The following is a 26,338-nucleotide window of genomic DNA, read 5'->3' on the forward strand; positions in this document are numbered from 1 at the left end:
ACGTTGTATATGGCTGTGATATCACTACCCTATTCATCTCTGCAAATAATTGTATGCAATTACACGTTCTGTGGTTACATACAACAGATGGTCTTTTTTAGACTACTTTTTAGAATAAAGAAAGTGCTTCGAAGCCATAACAATGACAGTGCAGTTCTGTACAAATATCAAGTAACATTACATAGCACAACACAACATGGGATGCCAGCTACAAACAAACCTGGTGAAGAGGACACACAAGACAGAGGATAGTTAAGCATCAGGATGAGTAAGTGCTGCAGAGTGATGTGGCAATTCATTGGAGTTCTGTACTATATAATCAAGGAGGTTGTGGTGCCAATACCTACCAATCACCCTTTTTAGGAAGGGAGGCGCAAGATTATTTTTGACAAAATTTTGCTATTTTTTATACATTTGTTCTTTCCCCCTCCTCCATAATTCTTAAAATATCTTTCATACCAATGTAAATCAATGGCCAAATTTAGTTCTCCCAAATTCCTGTTCACAGTATCCCTCCTAAATTATCTACACTGCTGGCATGCTTGTTAGTGTCACTTTTGATAGTGGTGAGATTTCATAGCGCATGAGCAGGAGGTCGAGCATTTTTCATTCATGTACAGTCCATTGGAACTCTCTCCCGTTTCCGCTCTGGGAAACGGTTGACCACTTGTGCTTTCGGAAAACTTTGAAAATCTACCTTATCTGAGTTGTCGCTGTTTTGTTTCTCTTTACTTTTCATCTAGAGGGGTTCTTTCTCAATGGTTGCCCAGCACCTAGCTGCCTTCGAGCTTTAGTTAGCGCTTTATAAATGCTGTTACATTACATTACATTGCCTCTGCATGAATCGTCCAATGTCTTGGTGTGTATTTATTGGCTCTTTACAATACCACTCTCTTTCACTTTCCTTGACTGTGCTTTGTTGCTGTGTTGTAAGTGCCAGTGTGAAATCATGTACTCCCTGTTAACAGTAGATGCAAAGGAAACTGTGGTGCAGCTTAAATTAAGGCTGCCCTCTTTTTACAGTTATAAAGTCACACATGGAGTCATCGTCGGGGCTCGTGGAGCTTTGTGTTAAAAACTGTGAACTGTGGCGTGAGCTATATGCCAACGTTTCTCTAGGCTGTTGTTTGGGAGATTTCTGTGGTGTGTTTTTGTCATGTGATTCTAAGGCTCAGTAAGACTTTCCTGCCATCTAATCCTCATTATTCTGTGTTTCAAAGTGTTGTGGGAAAGTCTCAGTTAAAGGGCATGCATTGCTTCTTCAGAAGAGGAGCAGAGTATGATTCTAGCTGAACAGTTCTAGCTGAACAGTACACTGAAAACCAGTTTTAAGTATAAAGTGCAGGGCAGTACAAAGTATCCTTGATGGATGCCAGTATAGGAAAGCAGTGAGTGTGGTGGCAGAAAGTAGCTCAAGGTTGCTCACACGTGTGTGTGTAGTGGGGTATTGAGAAGATCAGCCTCTTGGTGAGGGGTAGGGGTGCAGGCCACAGACGTCACCATTCATCCCTAATTCTCAGGCGCTGTACCCAAAATTCAGTTTTAACAGTGAAAGGGGGATTAGATTGAATGGCTTTTATTTTCATGTTTGTGCAGACTAAGGGCCTTCATACACCAAATCACTTCAAAGAAATAAAAAATAGCAGTAGGTGCTATACAAATATCAAATAAGAAATAACAAAACATAACATTGGAACAGGTACTGCATCAACATGTGTCTAAAAGAAATATATCTATATATATATATCAAACGTGATAATATTGTCAATGATGGCAGGAGGAACCAAACTTCAAGCACCTTACCCCAGTTGATCAAGGTTGTCCAAGATGTGAATTATATCCACATGCTCACAAGCACGATGAGAATGATCAGTGTCTGAATGCCTGTATGTGCTTAACAGTGCTTCTGAAACCCTTAAGTGTCCCAGGGGTGGTACATTATATTGCACAGTAGAGAGAATGCAAGCACTGGAGTACCATCCTTGTCCTCTATTCGGATGCAGGAGTTACATGCATCATTAGATTTCGTTCTTAGGTTAAGTTGTGCTTCGCAGTTAGTGCATGATAACCAGGAGCAACTGGCCTCTATGTGGATGTTGTTTCTAGTGGAGTATTGATTTATACACAGGAGATGTTTTCTTTCCTGATGGGAGGTTGCAACTGTTTTACTTGTCAGGGTACTTCAGTTTTGTCAGAATTGCAAGTAGTTCATTCGAGAGATGAAGACTTCTGAAGTCTTTAGGCTGTGGGGGCGGGTTTTCTCTAGCCGTTTGTGTTGGTGTGGTTGGTGAGCATATGGCGAGTGAGGGCGGTTGAGTATGAGGTTGTAATTTGGTTTCTTAAGTAGGTTTGAAACACAGCAGGGCACCATTCAGCACAATGTGATGCACTTTCTTTGTGATGCCTGGTTATGAGTACAATAGAACAGATACAGACATAGTGGATGTGCTTTCCCAGGAATAGCTATGTGCTTCCTTAGGATACCTAGATCTGAACGATAAAAGAGCACAGTATAGAACAATCATTGCACTATCTTAGGGTTTAGGGTACTCTCGACAAGACTACAATAGGGCACAATATGGTGCAAAGCAATGGGATATCGTAAAAAGTAAATAGATTAATATATCCTCACAAATTAGACAAATACAATAGAAAATATTGCACAGGGTGTACTATTCAAGGATTGGAAGAGCTGAGAACAACAAATGCCTAAAGTGCAGGGGGAGGGGCCATGGGCACCTTTTACCATTTTCTCTGGGAGTGCCGAATGGTTTCTGAATTATCGGACAAGGTCCTCCATAACATGCCTAGAATGTTAGGCAGAGCCATACCCAAAGACCCCAAACTGCTACTTCTGCATACAAGTGGGAATATGATGGGAGCAGATGAGATAGCAAATTCGTCTGGACTGCCACTATGTTGGTTAAGAGCGATGTAGCGGTATTATGGAAGAAATAGCTTATCAGAACAGAGGGCTGCCCGGGAAATACCTGAAAATATGGGTGAAGTGGTAGGAGGTCATGGCATAATGCAGGTAGCAAGACCCTCCACTGAACTGTGGACAGGGGACAGTGGGAAGGCTGGACTGGATTTGGGAGGAAAAGGGAATGTGTTGGGGTCAAGTACGAGAGTGGTGGGTAACATGGGTCACAATTTTGCATTTTGATTTCAGTTTGTGTTTGTTTTGTGTAAATGTAAATAAACAAAGTTTAAAAAAGAAACACAGAACTAGATGTGCAGCAATGTTCTTCCTTATCGATCTCTCACTGCAAAACATACAACCAAACATAGTGAAATACTGTCTATCATGGCGGTACAGGTACAGTGACCCACAAAGGCAGTCCGTACATAACAATAATATATACTAAATAAATACCAATGAACAAAACCAAAATAAAGTATTTTCAGTAAATGTATACGATAAACAGTGACAACATAACATTGGTGGAGCAGAGTGAAACCTGGAGACCAGTTGATTCAGGGATTTACCCAGGTAATGAGGAGTGCATGAGTTTCGAAACTTGCGCCTCTGTCGATTGTGAGTGCACCTGCCAGATGCTCCACATGGGTTATATGTTATAGAGAACAACATGCACCTGCCTGCCTATGTGCTAAAAGGATGACTACGCCAGACTCACCTCCTCAAAGCGTGTAATTGGCTGTTGTGCTCAGAAGAGCACAACGTTCCCTCCCGTCAACCATTTAAAGGACAGGTTGCCTGGTTCACAATGTTTTTGATCTGAACAATATTGCTTCCAACAGAAAGTACCTGATACATGCAACATAATTTGGCACATGTGATGGGATGTGCGTTGGTATCCCCTACACTTGTGCCAAATGACATGTTTTCAAATTGACAAAGGGCATCTGAATGAGCGCATCACATTCTGATGGGCTTGTCCCCTTTGCAGAACTGTGCAAAACGAAGTGTCGAAAGGCATATTAAGTTTACTTTAAAGTCTACAATGAATTCACAAATGGGAAGCACTTTACAATGGGAGATAAAGTTAAGCAACCCACTACGTGTATGAATCAAGTGCAGGGAGATGCACACTACAATAGAGGGTCATTTCTAACCCTTTCATGTATTTTCTTTTTAAGTGCAAGAACAGAGTTGTGACCTGCAGCTGTTCTGCTTGCAATGCCTTGATTGTTTTTTGGGCAATTCATAAGGACACTCGTTGTTAGGACATGCGGGGAGCCTATCATACATTAGTGTTGGGTGTGTACTCCACAAATTCACAGGTTATCTGGTGTCCTGTCTATTTCCAAAACTCATTCATCGAAATACAGTGCTTACATCATTCTTTTTTTGGATGTCCATTGTTTTAAATGTTTGCTATTTTATTAATGAAGGCATCTGGATGTGCACAATACTATCTCCTCCCGTCTGACACCCTCAGCTCAATTGTACACTGTAGAGGGTCTACCGGGGTGTTTCTGCACATGTTAAATTCATTGACAAATGGAATGCATTTTAAAATCAGTGACACCTTTTAAAGATTGTAGAGTGTGTTCCGTAAAAGTAAAGTAAACAAGTGCTCTGTTAAAATCCCCTTTTACTGCAACAGTTCTCACCTTAGCCTTCTACTGGCTGCTGAGTGATATTGAAAGGGAAAAGGAAAGGACATCCTCTTCCCACCCTCACCTCCTCAGCATGACTTTGGTAGCAGAGTGAATGTGCTAAGAGGGAAGACGCAAGCTGAAATTAAAAGAGCATGCACTGTTTTGTTGTAGGAAAGAAACAGAGTGTGTTATCAATGTCGGAGGAGTGCTGACCGAGCCCTTGTTCAGAGCTGTACCTTCGTATGCACCACTGTGTGTGACCATATAAGTGATGGTCGACTGGCAGCGATTGGCTCCATGGCAGAGGGGCTATATATATGTGCTGGTGGGAACTGTTGTATTTCAAACTTAATGAAATGACGTAGTGTAATGAAACGTGGAGACGATGTGATACAAATCACCTTCTTTATTCAACTGAAACCCCAACATCGTCTTGGCGCTAACCCTGCCTTCAAAACAGTGAAAGGGGACAGGACACTGTCTGTCTCTGTGAACATAAACAGAGTATGCTACATCTGCCTGCCCACTTAAACCAAAGTGTTCTCCTTTACCCCATGTCTTCAATCCATCTAATGGGTTTGCAAATTGTTCTTCTTGATGGACTTCGAGTCACTGGGATGTAGTCTTCTCTGCTACTGTCACTGTCATCAGTGGCCACGTCAGCATCTGCAAAATCCGAGCCACTATCAGATGAGGTCTCTGAGGCGATCGGAATCTCACTTCTTTGATTTGCAACACTGTTGACCTGTTTGAAGAAGGATGAATTTTTGGTGACTGTACGAGCTGGGCTGGCTGCAGTTACAATGGATCATTTCACATGTGTAACAATCAAAGGTTCAGGGCTGAATCCCAGCATCTCCTTTGATCCTTGTGGCCGTGGCACCAACACTTGATCCCCTATGTGGATGTAAGTGTCCTTTGCCTTCCTTCTGACGTCGGCATATTTCTTCATTTTCTCTCTGCTTTCTTTGTCTTTGTCTCTGGCTTTCAGGTCTACCTCTGCTGCACTTCTGTGGTTGTGGATTGGGGGAGATTGGTTTCCAAACAACAGTTCTGATGGGCCCACCAATGAGGAGCTGTGTGGGGTGTTGCAGTAGTCTATGAGAGGAATGCAAATAGCTTTCATGAAAAATCCTCTCTTGATGGAACATACTTGTAGGGTGCATTTTATGTTGACCATGAAACTCTCAACCGTGCCATTTGCCTGGGGCAAACATTTTGTTCAAAACTGGAATGACTTCATGGGCTGCTGTCGAATGTATCAGGTGGACTTCTGGGAATCTCAATATTTCATTGATGATGACTAGAACATGCTTGTTGTTTGGTACGGGTCGAACATGTCAACCGCTACTTTTTCCCCCACTTGAAGTGGCATTGAGGTAATTTTGAGCGCTTGTGGAAATGAGCATGGTGCGATGGCCTTACAGGTGATGCAGTTTCCAAGAACCTTCTCAGTCTTCATGTTCATCTGGCAGAACCACATTTTTGTCCGAAATTGCCCCTTGGTAGACACAATTCCCCAGAGTCCAACATGTGCCATGGCAATGACTCTATCCTGTAACACTTCTGGGTTGATAATACAGTCTTCCTTCAGGAGCAAGCCCTCTGAGGATATGGATAGAGATTCTTTCAAGAGGGGAAATGTTCAGAACTATTTTGTTCTGCCTCATAAAAGGGCATTCCCCTTTTCGACAATTCATACCAACTCCCTGCAGATACATTGTCCTTCACTGTCATGAGCACATGGTCTTGTTGCATGCTTTGAAGTAATTCAGGGATGGTAAGTCATTTGGGCAGTGCATTGCTAACTACGTACTTGATGTATTGGTTGGCTTTAATGGATTGTGCCTCATCTTTTGCAGGCAGTCGATATCTTGACAGGAAATCAGCAGGGTTGTTTTCCTTCCCTGGGTGATGAACAATCGTGAATGAGTACTCTTGTAGTCATAGTCCCCATCGTGTAAATTGAGGTGGCATCTTTGCAGTCGATTTGTTATAGATAGTTCTAATGGCCTGATGGTCGGTAACAATGGTGAATGTATGCCCATACAGGAATAGATGATAATGTTCTCATGCCCACACAACCACTAGGCTTTCTTTTTCAGGTTGTGAGTATGCACAGTCCGCAGGGGACAAACTGTGTCTTGCATAGGCCATGATTTGACGCGCGTGCGAAGAAGAGGATGGTGAAGAATTCAGTTTGACGTGGGCCCGGATGGCACCCAGGCCAACAGGACTTGCGTCTACAGTCAATTCCATTTCCAATTTAGGATCATAGTACGCATGCATGAGTCAGAGGTAATACGTCTTATGATTTCTTGGAACATATCTTTGCAGTCCTGTCCTTTTCACATGAGAAGACACAGTAGCGTGATCACGAAGGGGAAATCTTGAATGTACCTGGTACAATAACTGTCCATTCCTAGAAATTATGTTACTGCTGACGTTGACATGGGCGTAGGTGCTTCAACCACTGCTCGAGCTTTGTCTGGGTCAGGTTGCATCCCATCTTGTGAGAAAATGTGCCGAAGGAATTTTTTTGTTGTTTTACTTACTTCACATCTTGAAGCATTCAGAGTCAGATTGGTCTCTTTCTAGCACCATGCATACTCACTGTAGCACATCATCATGACATTCTTGCATCATGCAGAACACTGGAATATCATCGCTGTAGTTGAGACATTGGGGAATATGTTTAATACATTGGTGCATTTCATTTTGAAATTTCTGCTGCAGAACACACTCTGAAGCTAGGACGCTTGTAGCAGTGAGTCCTAGGTGAGTGGAATATAGCGGGAGTCCAGATGCAGTACAAGTTAATGATACTGCTTGTAGAGGTCTAATTTAGAGAACATTTTTGCTCCATGTAGCAGGTGCATCATGCCTGTCATTCTCTGAGACACATGTCTTTCCCTTTAGATAGCTATGTTTGGTGACCTTATGCCCACACAGATGCATTTGGTGTAGCCATTTTCTTTCTTGGGGACAGGAACGATGGCCGATACCCAGGGTGTGGGTCCTGTTGCATGTTCTATAATGTCCTGGTTGAAAAGTGATTGTATCTCATCCTCTACCTGCCTTTGGATGTTCAATGTGATTCCTCAGTATTGTTGGGCCAATGGTTTGATCTCTCAATTGATGTGTAGTTGATCTGTTTTCCTTTTAACTTGCCTAGGCCTTTGAATAGAGTTGGAAACATCTGCACCATCATGTCCTTTGAATTTACTGTGTGGGCTGTCATGATTTGGTACATAACGGGTGCAGTCCCATCTGTATGGCAGATTTGAAACTGAGAATTTTGCCTCCAGGTATTTCGCCTTTCACTACATATATTGTCATCTTCACTGTCTTGTCTTTGTAGGTGCACTTGGCTTTGGACATGCCTTGCATTTCAATGGTGTGTTTGTGCAATATGGATATATGCCAATGTCAGGTGGCCATACTGCCTTCTTGAGTTTGAGTCCCTAGCATATTTCTTCATTTACCACATTGACTGTGGCTCCTGTGTTGGTTACAAAATGTTTGCAGGCTTCCATTTATTTGAAGCAGTAATTTCGGGCTGTATTTGGTTGCAGTCCTGTTGCCTATTGCGTGAACAGAGCCCCTTTTGCGGTCACCACTGGACAATGATAAATCTGGATCAATATGATGTCTGGTGGAAACTTCTAAGGAATCTTATTTTATGGCAAGTTGATCTTCATCTCCAGTCATCCTGCGAGCGGCTTTAATGAATCTCTTTTTTCTTGTCTCATTATTGTTTATATCTGGGAGGAGATTCCCGCCTTCTGTTGGCAGATCAATGCCTTTTGCTGGTGGCAGACCTCCATTGTCTGGAGTGGGGGTTTTCTCACCTTCTACTTTGTTCTAAAAGGGTGGTAGGCTTCTGGAAGTATTTGATGTTACGGCATACCGATTGAAAATGGATGTCACCTCCACATTTATCACAGGTGTGTCCTAGAGCCGAGCATGGGCCGATATGAGGGAAATTATATCCGCAGCGATACCACTTTTTTTGGTCCTGAGTCTGTGCCTTCTCAGACGACATTTGGCACAGGGGTGCATTGGGTGCTATCTGTGTAATTTTGGTGTTGCACAGAGATTCTGTTTGCATTGAGAGCACCATGTCTGCCCTTACGAGTTGCAGAATTGCTTCCAATGATCTGGCTATGTTTCTTATGAAATTCAGCTGATTCACAGCCGGCGATTGTTTGGGATTTCTATGCTTCTTCTGTGGAGTAATCATCAAAGTCACAGTATTTCACTCTTTTTAGAAGTCGCATGACAAAATTGTCAAGGGTTTCTCCCTTTTCTTGAGTAGCGGTGAGAAATATGTGGAGTTCATAATTTAGGTTCCTTAGAGTTGCAAAATAGTTATTTAGTGAGTCAATGATGCCCTGCAATGTGTCAGTTGTGCTTTAAAGCACCTCAAACACAATGGGGGTCATTATGACCCTGGTGCTAACGGGTTAACGGCGCCGTAAAAGGCTGTGGCGCCGTTAACCCCTTAGCGCCTAATTACGAGGTTCCTTTGCGGGACCCGACCTTAACGGCTGGTCTGGACCAGCCGTTAAAGTAGGGACCCGCAAAGGGACTTCAGAGGTAATTATGGTACCGCAATTTGCGGTACCGTATTTACCGCCTTTCCCAGTCCCATTGAGCCCTATGGGGCAAAAATGGGAATGGGGAAGGGCCAATGTTCAATGGGGAATTACCGCCCCGCCAACCTTGGAATGGGGTGGTAATTCCCCATTGAACATTGGCGGACTCGTTACAATACCGGCAGCAACCATGGTGCTAATAGCGCCATTGGTTAGCAACAGTGTTGTAATGAGGGCCAATGTCTCCTACAAATGTCCCAAGTGAATGCATCAATATGCCTCTGAGGCAGCGATTCTCCCTTACCCCGGTTGCATCAAGGTAGATGTTGAATTCTTTAAGCCATCTGTTTCAGTGTGGTGCCAGATTGCTGGTGTCAGATATGTTGAAAGTTGGAACTGCCTGCAAATGTAATGATTCATGGTTCCCTCCTCTCTGGCAGAGTGACAGAGGGGTTACAAATCTGGCTTGAGGAGCTGCTGCCCGCTTCATTGTCAGACATGGTGATGACACGAGTAATGCAGAAATGGAAAGGGAGGTTGTGAGTGGAAATTGGCTCTCACCTTCAGTATGTTGACAATGCTAGAGGCACACGTGCCGGCAGTGATGACGTGACACTAGGCCTCCTGCATGCAGGCAGTGTGTGTCGTGAGAGCCAATCTTTTATTCAGGACTTCAGACTGCCTGGAACATGGGGCAGCACAGGAGCACACCGCACATCCGAAATGAGGCTTTTGGCTGCAATAATGACGGCTCCTTCAGCATGCCGCAGGTGGTTGGGGGCAGACACTACGTGTGTGTGCGGCACCATCAGCAGGTGCCTGATGGGTCACACAGCAGGTCTCAACAAGCAAAGATGGAGGAAAAGAGCAATGAAGTTGGAGACACAAGCCGTACGATAGTCATGGATACTGCGTCAACTGTAGGTTTTCGACAAACATTCACCTCTGTGTCTTTCCATTAGAACGTTTTATCTTCTGTGCCCGTCCCTGTATCCCTATGATACACATTGTGCTCTGCTTAAATGTTCATCATCACTCTGGGTCAGAACATATTTTATCTGATTTTTTTGTTTTTCTCTTATTTGTGTTATTCTTGTTTGTAATGACACTCGTTTACGGTTGATTATTACCAGGGTAACTTATGGTGTTTACATATTGTATGTTTCTCATGACATTGTGATTTTCATTCCATTGTAATTGGGCTATTGTCCGTTTTTACTTGGGGCTCAATTGCTTATCATGACTATGGATTAATACTCTCAATGATTGTATTTTATGCACAACTCCGTCCTTTTTTTCTCTCTCTGGTCTAATATACTTCCACAGGCATTTGCCTGACATAACTGACATAACTTTGTGATTTTGGGAAATTTGTCATATTTGCTGAACAGCACAGAGCAATTTTATGTAGTGTTTCTTGCTGTGTTATATATTTCCATTTTTGGGTAGCACTGTGATAGGCGATGCCCTGAAGAAGGACCCCATAGATCCGAAATGCATTGGCCATTGGCATCTGCTACCACTTTTCAATAAATGGACATTCTTTATATAATTTGGGATGTGTTGCTGAATGTCAGCAGAGCCACATTAATGATTCATCTTGAGAAGTAACTGCAGGTTAATTGTTTAATAAGGTTGTGATAGAGTGTGCAATCCGCATCAACGGCTTAGCACCTAGAACTGCTCCTTGATTACCATGCAGCATTACCCACCATTGGGTTGCATTACTTGTCATTTGAGAACATGTGTCACATTTAACTGAAGCAACTGGAAATATGAGTATGAAATGACACGCATAGAGACTATACAAAGCACATTGGCCGTCAACTGATGCTTCTGGGGCATCTGAGGCTCCTCTCGGCATATGATGTCAGCAGCTGCAAATTACAGGCTGAACATTTAATGTGGTGAATATATCATGCACATTTAGCATTAACTGGCATTTGATAGCTTTACTTGGACGGTGGTTACAATAGGCAATGGTGTATGAAAGCAGAAACTGAAAATGGTCTACTGCAGCCTAGAGGAGATGGCTATCCAATGTATATGAGGCATTAAATACAATGTATCAGGGATTTGATGCTGACCTTGACATATGATGCAAACAGCTGGATATAGAATGCTGTACATTACATATGGTGACAGCAGCATGAGTCATTAAATAACATTAGAGGTGATTATTGGCAAATGTTTGTTTGTCATGGATTATGTTTTGTTATAAAGCTTCTTTACTTTGGCAATCCCCACCATAGTCATCTTACGGTAAAAGGTATTTGTCCTGGAAAAGTGGTGTTGGCCCCCGCCCAGGGTAACTAGAATATATTTTGTGGAGGAATAAGGAAGGAAAACAGGGGTGAGCTTCTCTGTCCTATTTCTTCCCAGCTGCGACCCTTCCAGCCACCGAAGCCCAGCACCATCACTTTGCTCTACCTCCATACTTACCGTTTCTTATACCACCACCTCCGACCCCTGCCCTCTATACCCTTCCCCATTAGCCACCATGGAAATGCAGAAAAGGACTCGAGCAGTTAGTTCCCTTATCCTTTTTTTCTTGTTGGCCGTTTTATTTCGTAGTTGTTTAAATGTGTTAAATTGCTACCACAACATTCCACAAATTTAAAACAAAAGCTATGTTGGTGACTACATACTGGTGTGCTAACAGCTATAACCTACTCACTTGGGTGGCAATCCGGGGGGCCTTGTGAAGGCCCTCACTATGCATGTGCCTGTATCTTTGGCCTCAGGCCATTCCCAACCGAGTACACCTCGCCATCTTGGAGGATATAACTTCATAATGGGAGAATAGTTGTCATGATTCTCAGAATACGCACCAGAATCTTGTTTTGTATACTGCTATCCATTTTTTATATAAAGTAATGTCTGTTTGTTAGGAGGTTGCCCTGGGACTGACACATACGAATATCCTTACCCTATTAGGCAGTCCCTTCTCGCTCAGAATTCTTCAAGCCTTCCAAAACCAACAAGGCTCTTCTCGCGTGGGAGAGGAAACATTATCTCCAGAAAGAAGAAGCAGGATGGCACTTGAACCCCAATGGAATGGCAGATGTCACAGTCATTTTATTTTTGCCTTTAAATCCTGAGTGTCAAGTAGTAACGTTTCTATGTTTTACAAATAAAGAATGAATCCCAGTTGGGATCCGTAAAAAAAATCCACATTGATTCCAGTGTCACAGTGGAGTAAGGTATAGACTCAGGTCATAGCCCATCTTCCTTTTAACCGCAATTGTATGTGTAGGTGCAGCACCCCTCCCAGCTGGCCTGAGGGATGGGTATGGTTTGGTTTTATGGGGACTATCCTGGGCCTGTGATGAGGGAATTGGACACAGTTGTCCTGGATCAAAACCAGATGACTTGGGCTACATGTGGGGACATACATGATTTGTAAAGTAATCTAACAGGTGCATTGTCTGTAGATTTCCCTTAAAGAAACGGGATAATACCGCCAGGTGTTTCACACTTCACAATTGAAACTGCTGACAGATGGAAAATGGCTGGCTCAAAGGCTAATCGCATTTTGCAAACAAGGGCCTGATAAGCACAAAGGAGTCTGTGTGGTCTTGGATTCCCATTTTCTAGAGAATCCCTAAAATTGCTAAAAAATTGGGAGTGCTATGATTCAGAGGGGCTGCACATGGCAACCTGCTGAAAATGTTCATGCTCCAGATTGCACTTTCCAATTTCTCCCCCTCCCATGCACTTTCCCCCTTTTCCCTTCCCCATGAACTTGCACATTCTCAATGTCACTGGGCCTAGTAAGATCGTTGTTTTTGTTTTCTCCCCTGTTCCCCTCCCTTTGCCTGAAACACCTGTGCATGAGTGTGCGATATAAATAAAATATCATATCATATCAGATCTTGTATGACATTCCCACACTACCACCAAGATCACCCTTGAGGTATCATGATGTTGGGGAGTACAGTCTTATTCCATGTGATGAGGCAGCCACAGTCCCTCTGCACAAGGACCTGACTTTTTACTTATGGCTGGAAAGAGTGGTGAATACGTCATCAGCACAGGATTCCAAGCATGAGGTCAGTGGGTGAGGCTGTAGCTGTGAACGCACCATTGCAAAAGTGATCAGCACCACCTTCCATGATGATTGTGCCAATCATCCAAGAAGCACTCACTCACACAATTGCCAATTCTCTGTGGTAACATGTCTTGCTTTCCTATTGGTCACACTAGTTTTCATGCCCTATTGCATGGTTGGATAGTGTCTTTGACTTTGCTTTTGGCTTGCTTTTGGATAGGTTAGTTTGATTCGTTATTTGGCACAAATACTGTTGCTGGGAAAGCTATCAATTTCCTCTGCTTCCCCATTCTTATTGAATTCCTTCCCCGCCGTTGGGGTTTTCTTTGTGGTTGATTTGTACCTGGAATCTGTTTATCATCTTCTTGTTTCTTATCCTGGTTCTTCCCTGCCATACCAACTAGCTCTGTAGCCTCCTTTCTTCATCTGCCTCTTATAAGTTCAGACTCACAGCACTCACCTCCTTCTCTCAAGGATAGGTAACTTGTTGTGTCTGCATTCTTCTGTGTGTCAGGATCTGTTGTCTCTGCATGGCGGTAGGTGTCTGGACTTGTTGTGTCCTTGTGCCTATGAATATTTTGGGCTTGTGACACTATTCGTCCAGGGGCCCAATTTCTGGATGCCCATGTGGTGTGAGTACCCCAGGCAAGCTGAAGACCCTCAGGTGACAATCCAGCAATCCACATCTCCCCTTACACTTCTCTGAGTAGGTTGTTAACCCATACCTCTCCTAGGTTAACTGCATCCTCTGAGAGAATCAAAGTGTAATACTGTTCATTTATATTTTTCTTGCCCTAAAGCCTAAGAGCAGTTTATATCTTTCCTTCACAATTTGTTGTCAGGAGCCCAATCTCTCATCTTCCTAACCTTTTATCTGCCCTCACAGTGTTGTAGATTCTATGCACCCACTAAGTGGTGTGGTTGAGAAGTGTATGAGGGCCTTTTCCGCAAAACACTTTCAAGGAAGTTCCAAATTTCTGGATACCTGACAAGCTTTTCAAGAAACCAAAATATGCACTGCCTCTAATTCTTGTAATGGATTTTTTTTCTAAATAATTCAGTATTTTCTTTCTCCTGCAGCATTCAAAGAAAGACCATGTGTGTTTTAATGTTCTTTTTTTTGTCAAAAAGAATAACGTTATACAAGAGTAAATTGGTTTGGACTCTGCATCTTTTAACTCCCCTGCTCTGTCCGTTTTTATCTATGATCCTTTTCACTCTACATTTGTTTTTTACAAAAAATGCCTCTGATTGCAATTCTACCTCTGATTTAAGCCCTACTTTCAACCATCAGGCGAGCAGACGCCATCACCAATATTGCATTGCAGCAAAGTAACACGCTGAGTCCATTTCTGTTTATGTCTCTAGGTTTATCAATCTACCGCTGTCCTCTGGCTCTGTCCTTAAAACTGCTATTTTTACCCCTCTTCTTAAAAAATCCTGCCCCATATCCAATTTCTCTTTGCAATTACCATCACAATGATGGTCTTCCATGAGTTTTGAACGTTTTGAAATGGTGGACCTTTTCAATTTGGTTTCTAAACCAAACTACGGTACTGAAAACATTGTTATTATTGTTTGGGATGGCATCCTGCATGCTGCTAATGAGAGATGTCCTTTTTTCTTCTCATTATTTTGACCGTGAACCACCAGCCTCATCTCGACTGCCCGTCCAGAGTCTCATTCGTGGATGAAGTCTCCCTGCAATGTTCTTGTTTATTCTTCAAGGGAAGGATACCACTTTTACAACTGAGCCTGTTTTGGTCCTCCATTTGGTGATGGACTTTGTGGTTCCCTAGGGCTATATTTGTTTTCTGCTTCTTTTTAATATCTACTTGCTCTCTCATGTGAGGCTGTTCTACTCCTTAGGGCTTCATTGTCATTTGTAAGCAGGTGGAAAGCTTATGTTTGTCAGTCGTCCCTCAAATGACCTTTTCCAATTGTCAGCAGCCTTCGAATTAGTTAGCTAGTGGATCAGATATGGTGAATTGAAACCTAACAAAGGTGCTCCTGAAAGGCATTTGCCATCCGGCCAGTGACTAACCTTTCTTCCTCTCCCAGTTCTTCTTAGTCATCACAAAGAATTTACTGAACAAGTAAAAAATATTGCCATCTTGTTGAAAGATGACCTTGGTCTCAAATCCCAAAAATTGGCTGAGGTTTATAGCTCCTTTTTCCTAACTTCACCAACAGAGACATTTTCTTCCCTTTATTCCAAAGCAGATATGTAATATTGTCATTGGGTCCTTTACCAATTCCAGACCTGATAATATCAACTCTATTTATTTCTGTCTCCTCGCATTTTAGGTTAAAATATTTCAGAGGGCACAAAATGCTGCTGTCCGACTGGTCTTCAGCCTTAAACAAAACTAACACTATGTTCCTGATTCTTTGGAGCTACAATGGTGCCCCGTCCACTGCCATGTAGCCTTTAATATCTGCTGCTTTATCCGCCTATATGGGTATTCCTCTCTGCTGACCACGTTCAACCAGGAGTCCTTCCACCTAGATTTAAATCAAAAGGGAAAAGACATGTTCCTTCCAAGGCTAAGACTTTGGACCTCCCCCCATTGAACATTGGCCTTCGATTCCGCTCACCAGCCTTCTGGAAAGATGGAAAAGCTTGCGTTTTTGGTAACAGCTACCATATATTTTCATCTGTTCTGCATTTAGTGCTAAGAGGCAACAACGTGAGCTGTTGCTGTGTGACCTGCACTTTACAATCAATCACCATTGGCACACTGTCACATAGTGCTCCTAGGTGGAATGAAACGTACTGGCCTGATTCAGAGAGCTTTTAACTATAGAATTACACCATTATAAAATGCATCAATGAATCAGGCCATTGTGTCCAGCTAGATAAACACATATTACTCTGCTGCTTCACTGCGAAATGAGAGACTCCCTGTTGCCTCCCAGAGTTGAAAGAAAATGAAAAAAAACACCACCCGGGGAAGGGCCTGGGAGTGGCCATGGATTGTGTATTCTCGTCTGCTGTTCTAATGAAGCATACTCTCTTGGATGCACTGAAACATGCTGCATCTAGGGGCAGTGCAACATACTCTCTTGGATGCACTGAGTTATGTTGCATTTAGGCACTTTGAAGCATACTGTCTTGAGTGCACTGACACATTCTGCATATAGAGAAATTGGAACAAACTGCTTTGGGTGCACTGGAAGTTATGTAGGGGCATTGATCCATATTGTCTTGGATGCACTGAAACGTACTGCATGTAGGGGCATTGAAAACACTGTCTTCGGTGCACTGAGGCATACTACATCTTGAGACAGTAAAACATGCTTTATTGGATGCACTGAGAAATACTGCATCGAGGGACACTGAAACATACTCTTGTGGATGCACTAAAATGTACTGCATCTAGGGACATTAAAACACACTCTCGTGGATGCACTGAAACATGCTGCATCTAGGGACATTACAACATACTCTCTTGGATGCACTGAAGTATGTTGCATCTAGACTGTAAGGATATTTGGCGTGTTACAGCACAGAGTTCAGCACTACTGCACAGGTAGCAATTATTTTTTTGATGCAGCACCAAATGCCTATGGTGCATTGCTATATGTGTTACCAGATTAACAAGGAAAGACAGGCTATTCAGTCAAAAACGATTTTAACATATAAGATGCAAATCTATTTTTACAGTTAAAAGCACATGTGCACATTCAAAAATGCACACTATTTTCACCTGAAATGCCTATGGTGCAAGAGACACATTTGAAAATTAATAACTAACATTACTCATAAATAACCTGACTAATAAAAATTGAATTTAACATAACCCACTAATAAAAATGTGTCCCCACTGCAGAAACAGGCCTACTCTGAAAGTGAACTTTTAAACGCACATTCATTTTTTTTGTTTTCTCTGCTGCTCTGTCCACATAACTACAGGAAGCAAAAGGGCTCGAAAGAACAGGAAATCAGTTGGTTACAAAGTATTACTATAAAAATGAGCCATTGTGTAGAGAAGGAGGAGATGGCATGATTGATTCTGATTGGAGCAGCGTCATAGCAAGTATCATGCTAGAGGGAGTGATCAGAGTTTTGGTCGGGGGAGTTTGAGGAGGAAGGAGGAGAGTGGAGATTTGGAGAGCTAGGAGAAGGACCTGTTTTTTTCCTGGTTGGAGCATTTCTGCTGAAAAAGCTGAGAGTTCCAGGCAATGACCCCGGTTTGAGAAGGAAAGGCGCTCCTTTTCACTGGGGTTAATCTTCAAGGGAGTCACATTCAGAAAGAGAACAGCTGAAGAAAACTCGGCTGAACAGATAAGGTAATTACATAAGTGTGGGAGCTGAGTGTGTACGAGAATATTCAGTCAGAGTAGGAAAGGAGATTCCGGTGCCTTAATCACATGTTAATGTTGCAAATTGGGTTCTGTTCTCCGCCACTCTTTTTTCAGTGTATCACAGACAATGCTGTTACTGTGCTATTTTATTTATTTCTGTAAAGAGTGAGATTGTGCTTAAATGCAACTTTTATAATACAGAAAAATATTTGAAAGCAGACGGGTGGTGTATTTTATATTTACCAATACAGTGCTGATGATGAGGGGAGATTTTTAAACAATGCAATTGTCATTTTAAGACAGATGTGTGCATGATCATATTCAGTATGGACAGTTGAGAGTGATTGTTTGTAGCATAGCCCGTTGGAGGTACATGAGCCAACGGGAAGAGGGACTCTCTGAACATAGTTCCCTACCGTATATAAGGTAGTGGAAATTACCACAAAATTACCACATATAGCTCTCTGTTGTAAATAAGTCAGTGAGATCGCCCATGGTGGCACACTAACACTAACACTGAAAATGTGGTATTCCTAAAATGTAGGTCTGAGGTCTCTCTAGTGATTACACGAAAAATATAAGCAAAGATAAGGGATTCTGGACATTGGGGCCACAAATAAAACAAGGGAATTATGCTCACCAAAATACCACCAACCACGCATACCAAATATGCATGTCTGGGTGCTGAAATAATGCATGTCCACTGTATTATTGTTGCACATGGCCCAATCTGAATACAAGGAGTGATTATTGCTAAGTTATTTTTCGGCGGTAATAAAATACCGTCAGGCCCCAAATCTCCACAAAATACCCTACATATTTATGGTGCGTTGCAGGCCGGGAAAGTGATCATAGAGTACCTACTGGGCGTGGCAAGCGTGTCTCACACTGCCATTTGCACATTAAAGGGAACCCATTTTATAATAGCAGTGTGCCACTAAAAACGAATTTCAGAATGTCACAAAGGGAAACCACATTCTCAGATCTAGTGCAATATTTAGAGGCAAAGTTGTTTGCACATGGGAATTGGTCGTCGAATAGCACGTTAGAATGGAGTAACCGCATTCAGGGTGAGGTGCAGAAAGAAAAACTAGACAATATTTTTGCAGAAGGCAGCATAATTCAGGTCTGCCTTACAAGATTATTGAATGCAGCCGATAAAAGTGCAGAGAAAGACTGTTTAATACGGCTATGCGGCAAAACATGGTTTATTTTAAACAAGTCCCTGCGAATGCAAGAGAATGATACTCAGCTAATTAACAGGTTAAAGACTGAATTAGATGGGGCAGGTAAAAATCAGGAAATGTTGAGAGCAGAATTGGATGTATGCCAAAAAGACATGCAATTAAAATGCAGAGACTTTGATACTCAGTTATCCAAAAGCAAGAAACAATTTGAAGATAGTGAGCAAGAATTGGCACACTTAAAAGCCTTAGTGGATCACATTAGACGGGATAAAGATGAGGTTGTTTCAGAGATGCAGATTTTACAAAAAGAACATTGTGAAAAAGAAGGTGATCTCCAGAGTGCAGAACAAGAAATGATTAAAATGATTCAAGAAAGAGACAAGAGAAATAAAGAGTTCAATGAATGCCAAATGCAAATGTGCGACATGCAGGAGGTGATTAATAAGATGAATGGTGAAAACAACTATTTGCAAGATGAAGCCAACAGACTCCTTAAAAAGTGTAAGGACTTAGAACAGCAAATGTGCATTCCCAGGTCCCAGGAGAGGCGGCAGGGTACCACATTCAATGGAGTGGAGGTGAATTCTAGCTCTGCCCAAAGAGCTAGTGCTCCAGTGACTGGGCCGGTGACTGAACTTGGTTGCAGCGCCCTTGGGGGATTTGATACTCCCATTGGGGGCAGCCACCAATCTCATACACCTGAAAACAGGAGTGAATCACAAAATAGTGCAATTCCATGCATTGCAACAAGTAGCCCCATAAAAATAATGAAATCCATTAAAGCCCTGATCAAACCATTTAAAAAGGGAGATGAATGCTGCATTGAGGATCACTTAGAAGCGGTGCATGACATTTTTAAAGCACTCCAGATACCTAAGGAACAGTACAAACAATATTTTCATTTAACTTTAGATGCCCCGACGGCCAGCATCATAAGGGGATTAAATGAACAGCAGAATATGACATGGCTGGAGTTTGAAAAAGAAATTAGGCGTCATTTTTCTCCTTTTCAGTCATTGCAGGAGGCAAAGAAAGTCACGTACACAATTATTGCTGGACCTAATACATCTCCTCGCCAATTTTTACAAGACTTAAAAAGAGCATTTTCTCGCTTTGATGTATCTTTTGACTCAAATTCCAATGAGTTTAAAACTGCATACTTCTATGGGCTACAGAAAGACATCATATCCCAATTGGTCCGTGAATTTGACCGTGACAAGTCCCTTGAATGGATTGTACATCAAAGCACAAAAATATATGAGGTACTCTATTGTCAGGGTAGAGAAAGTGATAAAATGAAATATACTAGACCTAAATCTAAAGAACCCTCAGCCACAGTAATGGAAATCAGGTCAGCCAAAATGTCCCTTGAGTCTGCTCAAAGCCAAGGTAAAAATAATGTGACACCTGAACAAAGGGGTAATCAACAAAGATCGCCATTTCCTGTACCAATGTTCCAATCACATGATCCTAGTAATAGAGAGAGCTACATCAGCCCTAGGTATTTAGGGGACAGACCCCGGGTAGGATACCGGCCTGATATGGCAGGTATGACCAATAACCAGAGACAAAATCAAGATCAAAGAAATGATGGTCCCTACCAATCATTGGGGACACAGAGCAGATTTGATCCCAGCACCATGATATATGGTAATCAGGATAGGCCCCGATATGTGGATCGATTTACTGATAATGGAAATCAACCTAGGGGCCAGTACCCACAATCTGAGAGACAGGACATGAGGCAAAACGTGAACTACAATCCACGCCAGTACAATGATTCCCCACCAGGGGACTATAATCAAAGGATGGGTGCAACCCGCTCCCATCCACAAATGAATCAAGAGTTCAGAAACCCTCCCAACCGACATCAATCACCTGAGAGTTATCAGAATAGATCCAATCAGGGGGAAAACAACCAATATCGACCTAGGCCACAGAAAGAGAATCCTAGAGAGATGGAAAGGTTCCAATGCCTTGAGGCCCAAGTGAAAATGTTAGCTGAGCAAATAGGAAAGCTCTGTACAGCGCAAAAACAACCTTCCAAAGAGGGGGCTGATGGCCATAGCAATGACCGGGGGGCTTCCGAAAAGTGACTAAGTACTCATGATAACTGCAGTGCCAAAATGACAGATTGCTCTGATATAATTTTGCATAACGACTCTGAGATGCCTAATGAATTAAAAATGAAAGTACCAGTAAATGAACTTGTGACAGAAAGTGCAAATACTTCTAAAAAAGAAGTACGATTTAACCTAGAGCTAAATAAAACAGTAAAGATTTGCACAAATGAAAAAGAAACATTAGGAATTCCAAAAGAACAAAGGGACAGATTTAAGAAAAATGACTCATGCATAGGGAATACCAGTGAACAGGGAGTAAGTGGGGATGCTATAGCTCCTTCCCTGGGCAAGCAAAACAATGACCCAACACAGACAGAAAAAGGAAATACTCAAAAGGAGGGTACAAGTCAATCACCTGAAGAATTCTTTGAGCCACATATTTTTGAAGAGGCTGAAAGGGCTGGTATGACACTAAATGATTACAAATGCACAGAATTAAAAAATGACACATTGCTGAATGATGTTGTTACACATGTTCAGTTGGAGGATTGTAATGTGGTCTCTGATGTTACCCAGATGGATGGGCGAACAGTGGCCACACTCCAAAAAACCTCTGATCATGGAGAAATGAATAAAATCTCTCGCGCAGAAATGGGTAAAAAGGAGGGAAAAATGTCTTTTCATTTACCAATGTGCTTAGCCAAAAGTGAAAAAGATCTGAGAAAGGTGAGCCCTGAACTCAGTAAGAATTCACACTTTTTATGTGTATTAGAGGAAGTTGAGGACAGATATTATGCACCCATCACTGTAGAAGAAAAATGCCACACCTTTGGTATGATTGACACTGGCGCACAGGCCACAATTATGTCCAAGGAGCTGGTAAAGAGTATCAATGAAGGGAGACCTCCACAGAGTCAGATCACAGTGAAGGAAAATCAAGGCCCAGTGCATAACTTTAATGGGGAGCAGGTGCCCATCATAGGTGTAACTGAGGTTGACATAAAAATAGGAAAGCACAGAATGAAACAAGAGGTATTGATCACATCTATTTGTGAAATTCCATTTCTGATGGGGACAGATTGCCTGAAAAGATTGTCTCCTCTCATAGATGGGGTGAATGGAGTGCTGTGGTCCTTAACCAAAAAACCATTGAGGCCTAAGAAACTAAAATCACAAAACAGCAATATAAATGAATGTCACACCGTTGCCAAAACAAATGATGCTGTGGAGGTATATCTCCAGAATAGCTGCATACCTAGTGTCACTGTTATATTAATGTGTCAAGACAAAATGCAGAGCGACAATGAAAAACTACCTGTACAAATATACTTGGACCCAAGGAAAAATTGGCAGACTGCCATAGATGAGCACACATTACGTTTTTATTTAAAAGAGAAAACGTGCAAACAGAATATTGCTCCTAAAACAGATTCAGAAAAACACATTACCACTCTGGCAGAAATACACATGGAAGATGAGCAACCATGGGTTCATGTTGGTATAAATGACTATTTTAAAACAATAAAAGCCACTTTAGCGCTTGGACATGAAAGGAGCTTCATTAATGAGAAATTGTTGCAAAAAATAATGGAGAGGGAAGAAATCCCGAAATTTAGGATTAAAAACCAATATGTTTCTGGGTTGGACAGTCCAGACTTTGAAAACCTAATTGCAGGCAGATGCATGCTTAAAATTAGCATTGGGCAGAAAACAATTTACCATAATGTCTGGATAGTGAGTGGAGCACAAAATGAATTTTACATGGGCAATGACATCATGCACAGAATGTGTATGGTGTTAGATTTCCTTAATCAAAAAGTATGGTCACGCCTAGGTGGTCCGGCACCTGAATTTGAAGACAAAAGAAGGGCTTATCATTGTGCACAACTGGTTCCTTATGCAATCGAATTACAAATGAGGAAAGATACTATTATCCCTGCATTTACAAAACAGTTTGCAATAACACTGAAATGCAAAAATGGACAGCAGATGAAAGGCTCTGATGCATTTGTATGCCTGAATGAATCCATAAAACAGCAAGGCCTGTATTATGAATACATTCCATTGGTAGACATTGGTGAAGGATCTGTAAATATCATGGTAAATAATAAAGGTTGTCAGGATATTCATTTAGAGGAAAACTCCCCATTAGGAATGGCCATACAAAAATCACATTATACGGCAGATTTAAATAACATGGTGATTGGGAATATTCCTGAAAAATATGTAGATGCCAAGGGCGAGTTGCCAGAACACCTGGACTCTCAGCCCAAAGGAATATTTAAAATTCATTCTGTGTATCCTTATGATTCAAATGAGACAGTGTGCTGCCATCAAGAGGATTGCATAATATTTTATTTAAATGAAAATGAAACAGAAAATCAGCCCATTGAAGTGGAAGCTGATATGCCAAAATATTTAAAAGTGGCAGCTTTACAAAAAGACACAGCCACACAGTTAGAGGAAAGCGCTGAGATTCCCTTACCAGAAGATTTTCCAGAATGTTCCAGAATGGTAGAAGAGCAGATCTCCTTAGCGGATGCATGTGAAAGCAATAAGGATAGGGACAATCTGAGGGAGATATTTATGGAGTTTAAGGATCTATTTGCAAAAGATGCTTATGATTGTGGTTTAACTGATTTACATGTGGCCACACTACCAGAATGTTGTAGCAGAAATCCAGTGTTTGTACACCAGTATAGACTACCGCTGGCATGTTTAGAATCATTGGCAAAGATTATTAAAAATTTGGAATCGCGGGGAATCATCAGGACCATTCATAGCACATCCAATACACCTATTTTAGGTGTGTTAAAGCCAAATGGTCAATGGCGGCTGTGTGCAGACTTGAGAGAGTTAAATAAAAGAGTACCAATATCTAGATGTCCACTGCCATTCATTGATCGGGGCCTAGCTCAGGTACATGGTTCAAATGTATTTACCACATTAGATCTCACCTCTGGATATTGGTGCGTGCCATTGGCAGAGGAGATACAACATTTATTTACTTTACATTTGACAGGACTCAATATGCCTGGCTTAGAGCTCCGTTCGGGTACATCAATAGTGGGAGTGAATTTGGCATATTTTTGAGAAAGGCCATGCCGGATGCAGCAGAAAGAGGAACAATAGTTTATGTGGACGATGTCCTGATAAAAAATGAAAGCCTGAAAAGCCATTTTGATGAAATAAGACATGTACTTGGCCAATTGCAGAAAGCAGGCGCCAAAGTATCTTTGCAAAAAGCAGAATGGTGCAAGAAAAAAGTGAACTTTCTAGGGCATGAAGTGACTGAACATGGGCTAAATCCACAAAAGAAGAAAATAGAGGCCATACAAAGATGAAAAGATCCTAAAAATGTGAAAGGAGTAAAAAGTGTATTAGGGATGACAGGCTATAACAGAAAGTTCATTGAAAATTATGCAGAAATCACTCAAACATTGACTAAACTGCTTAAACTGAATACTCCCTGGAAATGGGAAAAAGGGCAGTCTGATGCAGTGGCTAAATTAAAGGAATGTCTTGTAAAGGCACCATGTTTAGCATACCCCATAAAGGACAGGGATTTCTTTATAGAAATAGGTTTTTCTGAACATTGTATGTCAGCAGTGTTATCACAAAAACACAATTTGAATCACAAAACCATTGCATATGCAAGTAAGGCATTTTCCCAAGTTGAAATGAAATTTAATGAATGTGAAAAGGCCCTATTAACCACTGTGTGGGCGCTACAACATTTCCGCCCCATTGTTCAGGGAGAAAAGGTAATTATTGAAACAAATCATCAACCTTTGCAATTTTTAGAGAGTAAAAGAATTAGATCAGGTAATCTAGCGCAATCCAGAATCACTTCATGGACGCTGGCATTACAAGGTTTTCCTGTAGAAGTGAGATATGGACAAAATAAAAAGAACCCAATTGCTCAAGGGTTAGCTGACTTACATGACTGTGCAGCTGAACAAATACCAAATGAAATGGAAGTAGAAACTAGTTTGCAGGAATTTGAACAATCACCACACAAAGCTTATGATGAAAAAACATGCAAGGATTTGCCAACTGTATATGTGGATGGTTGTGCTTTTCACATTGAAAATGACAGTAATAAACAGTTAGTGGCAGGGATAGGAAATGTCTGGTTGAAATGTGAAGGTGTCCCCAGTATAGGGATGAGGATTGGAGATAGGAGCAGTCAGGTGGCGGAATTGGCAGCCATTTATAAAGCAATTGCTACTGCAGTTGATAAAAAGTTCAGTGAAATTGTCCTGGTGACTGATTCTGACTATGCACGGAATAGCTTTGTGGAGTATTTGCCTGGTTGGAAAGCAAGAGGCATGGTTACATACAACAAAAAGCCACTTAAGCATGGAAAAATGATACAAGCCATAGACAAATTGGTGTCAGAGAATAAGTTAACAATATACTGGAGAAACATTTGTGGGCATTTAAAAACACCAGGAGAGGATAAGGAGGGAAATGATAAGGCAGACCACCTGGCTAAGATTGGGGCTGTGATGGGAGAATTGCTACCTATTGATTATTTAATGAGTGAAATACAAATTGATGCAGTCACACGTTCTAAAGCACCAAAGGAGGTAGATCAGCCGGTGGTGCAGTGGAGTCATGACACGCCAGACCAAGATTTGATTGAGGCACAAAAGAATGATCAAATTTTGGGAATCTATTATAATCATTTGATAGATCCCGAACAAAATCCTTTAACAGAAAATGATTGTATGGGAAAAGAAGAGTTGAGGGTGCTATTAAAGAACAAAACACAAATTAGATTACAGGATGGACTCATGATTAGAGAGTCCATAACAGGACAAATACAGTGGGTAGTACCCCTTTCATTCAGAGGACTAATGCTACACCATGCACATGATGCCATAACTGCAGGCCATAGAGGTTCATAAAAAACATTAGAGATACTAAAAGATTATGCTTACTGGCCACATATGTCCCAAGATGTGGAATTATATACTAGAGGATGTCTAGTATGCGCCCAATTTAAACCTGCTTCACCAATGCATAGAGCACCATTGATGAAAAGAGGCCTAACTCTCCCATGGTCAGATTTGCAAATAGACTATGTAGGTCCTTTAAAAAGGTCGAGCAGGGGACACCGTTATATTTTGAGTGTGGTATGTTTGATGTCGAAGTGGATTGAATGCATTCCTGCACCAGATTGTAGTACGCAAACAGCAGCCACATTGCTGGTGAACCATGTGTTCTCAAGGTTTGGGTTGCCACAAAGAATTGAGTCAGACAGAGGAAGTCATTTCACAAGTACTCTAATGAGTAAGGTATGGCAAATACTAGGTGTGAAAAGGAAACTACATATCGCATATCGGGCGGCGTCTTCAGGTACAGTTGAAAGAAGCAATAGGTCTGTTGTGGAAATTTTAAAGAAATTTGTGGCAGAAGCAGGTTCCAGCTGGGATTTACGTTTACCGTTGGTTTTGATGGCAATCAGGTCAACTCCTGCCAAAGCAACAGGTGTTAGCCCCCATGAGGTCTTAACAGGTAGGAAAATGGTGTTACCACAACACCTACTATATAGAACAC

This window comes from Ambystoma mexicanum, chromosome 10, assembly GCF_040938575.1.
Source record: "Ambystoma mexicanum isolate Mex_15411 chromosome 10, UKY_AmexF1_1, whole genome shotgun sequence".
Classification (NCBI taxonomy): domain Eukaryota; kingdom Metazoa; phylum Chordata; class Amphibia; order Caudata; family Ambystomatidae; genus Ambystoma; species Ambystoma mexicanum.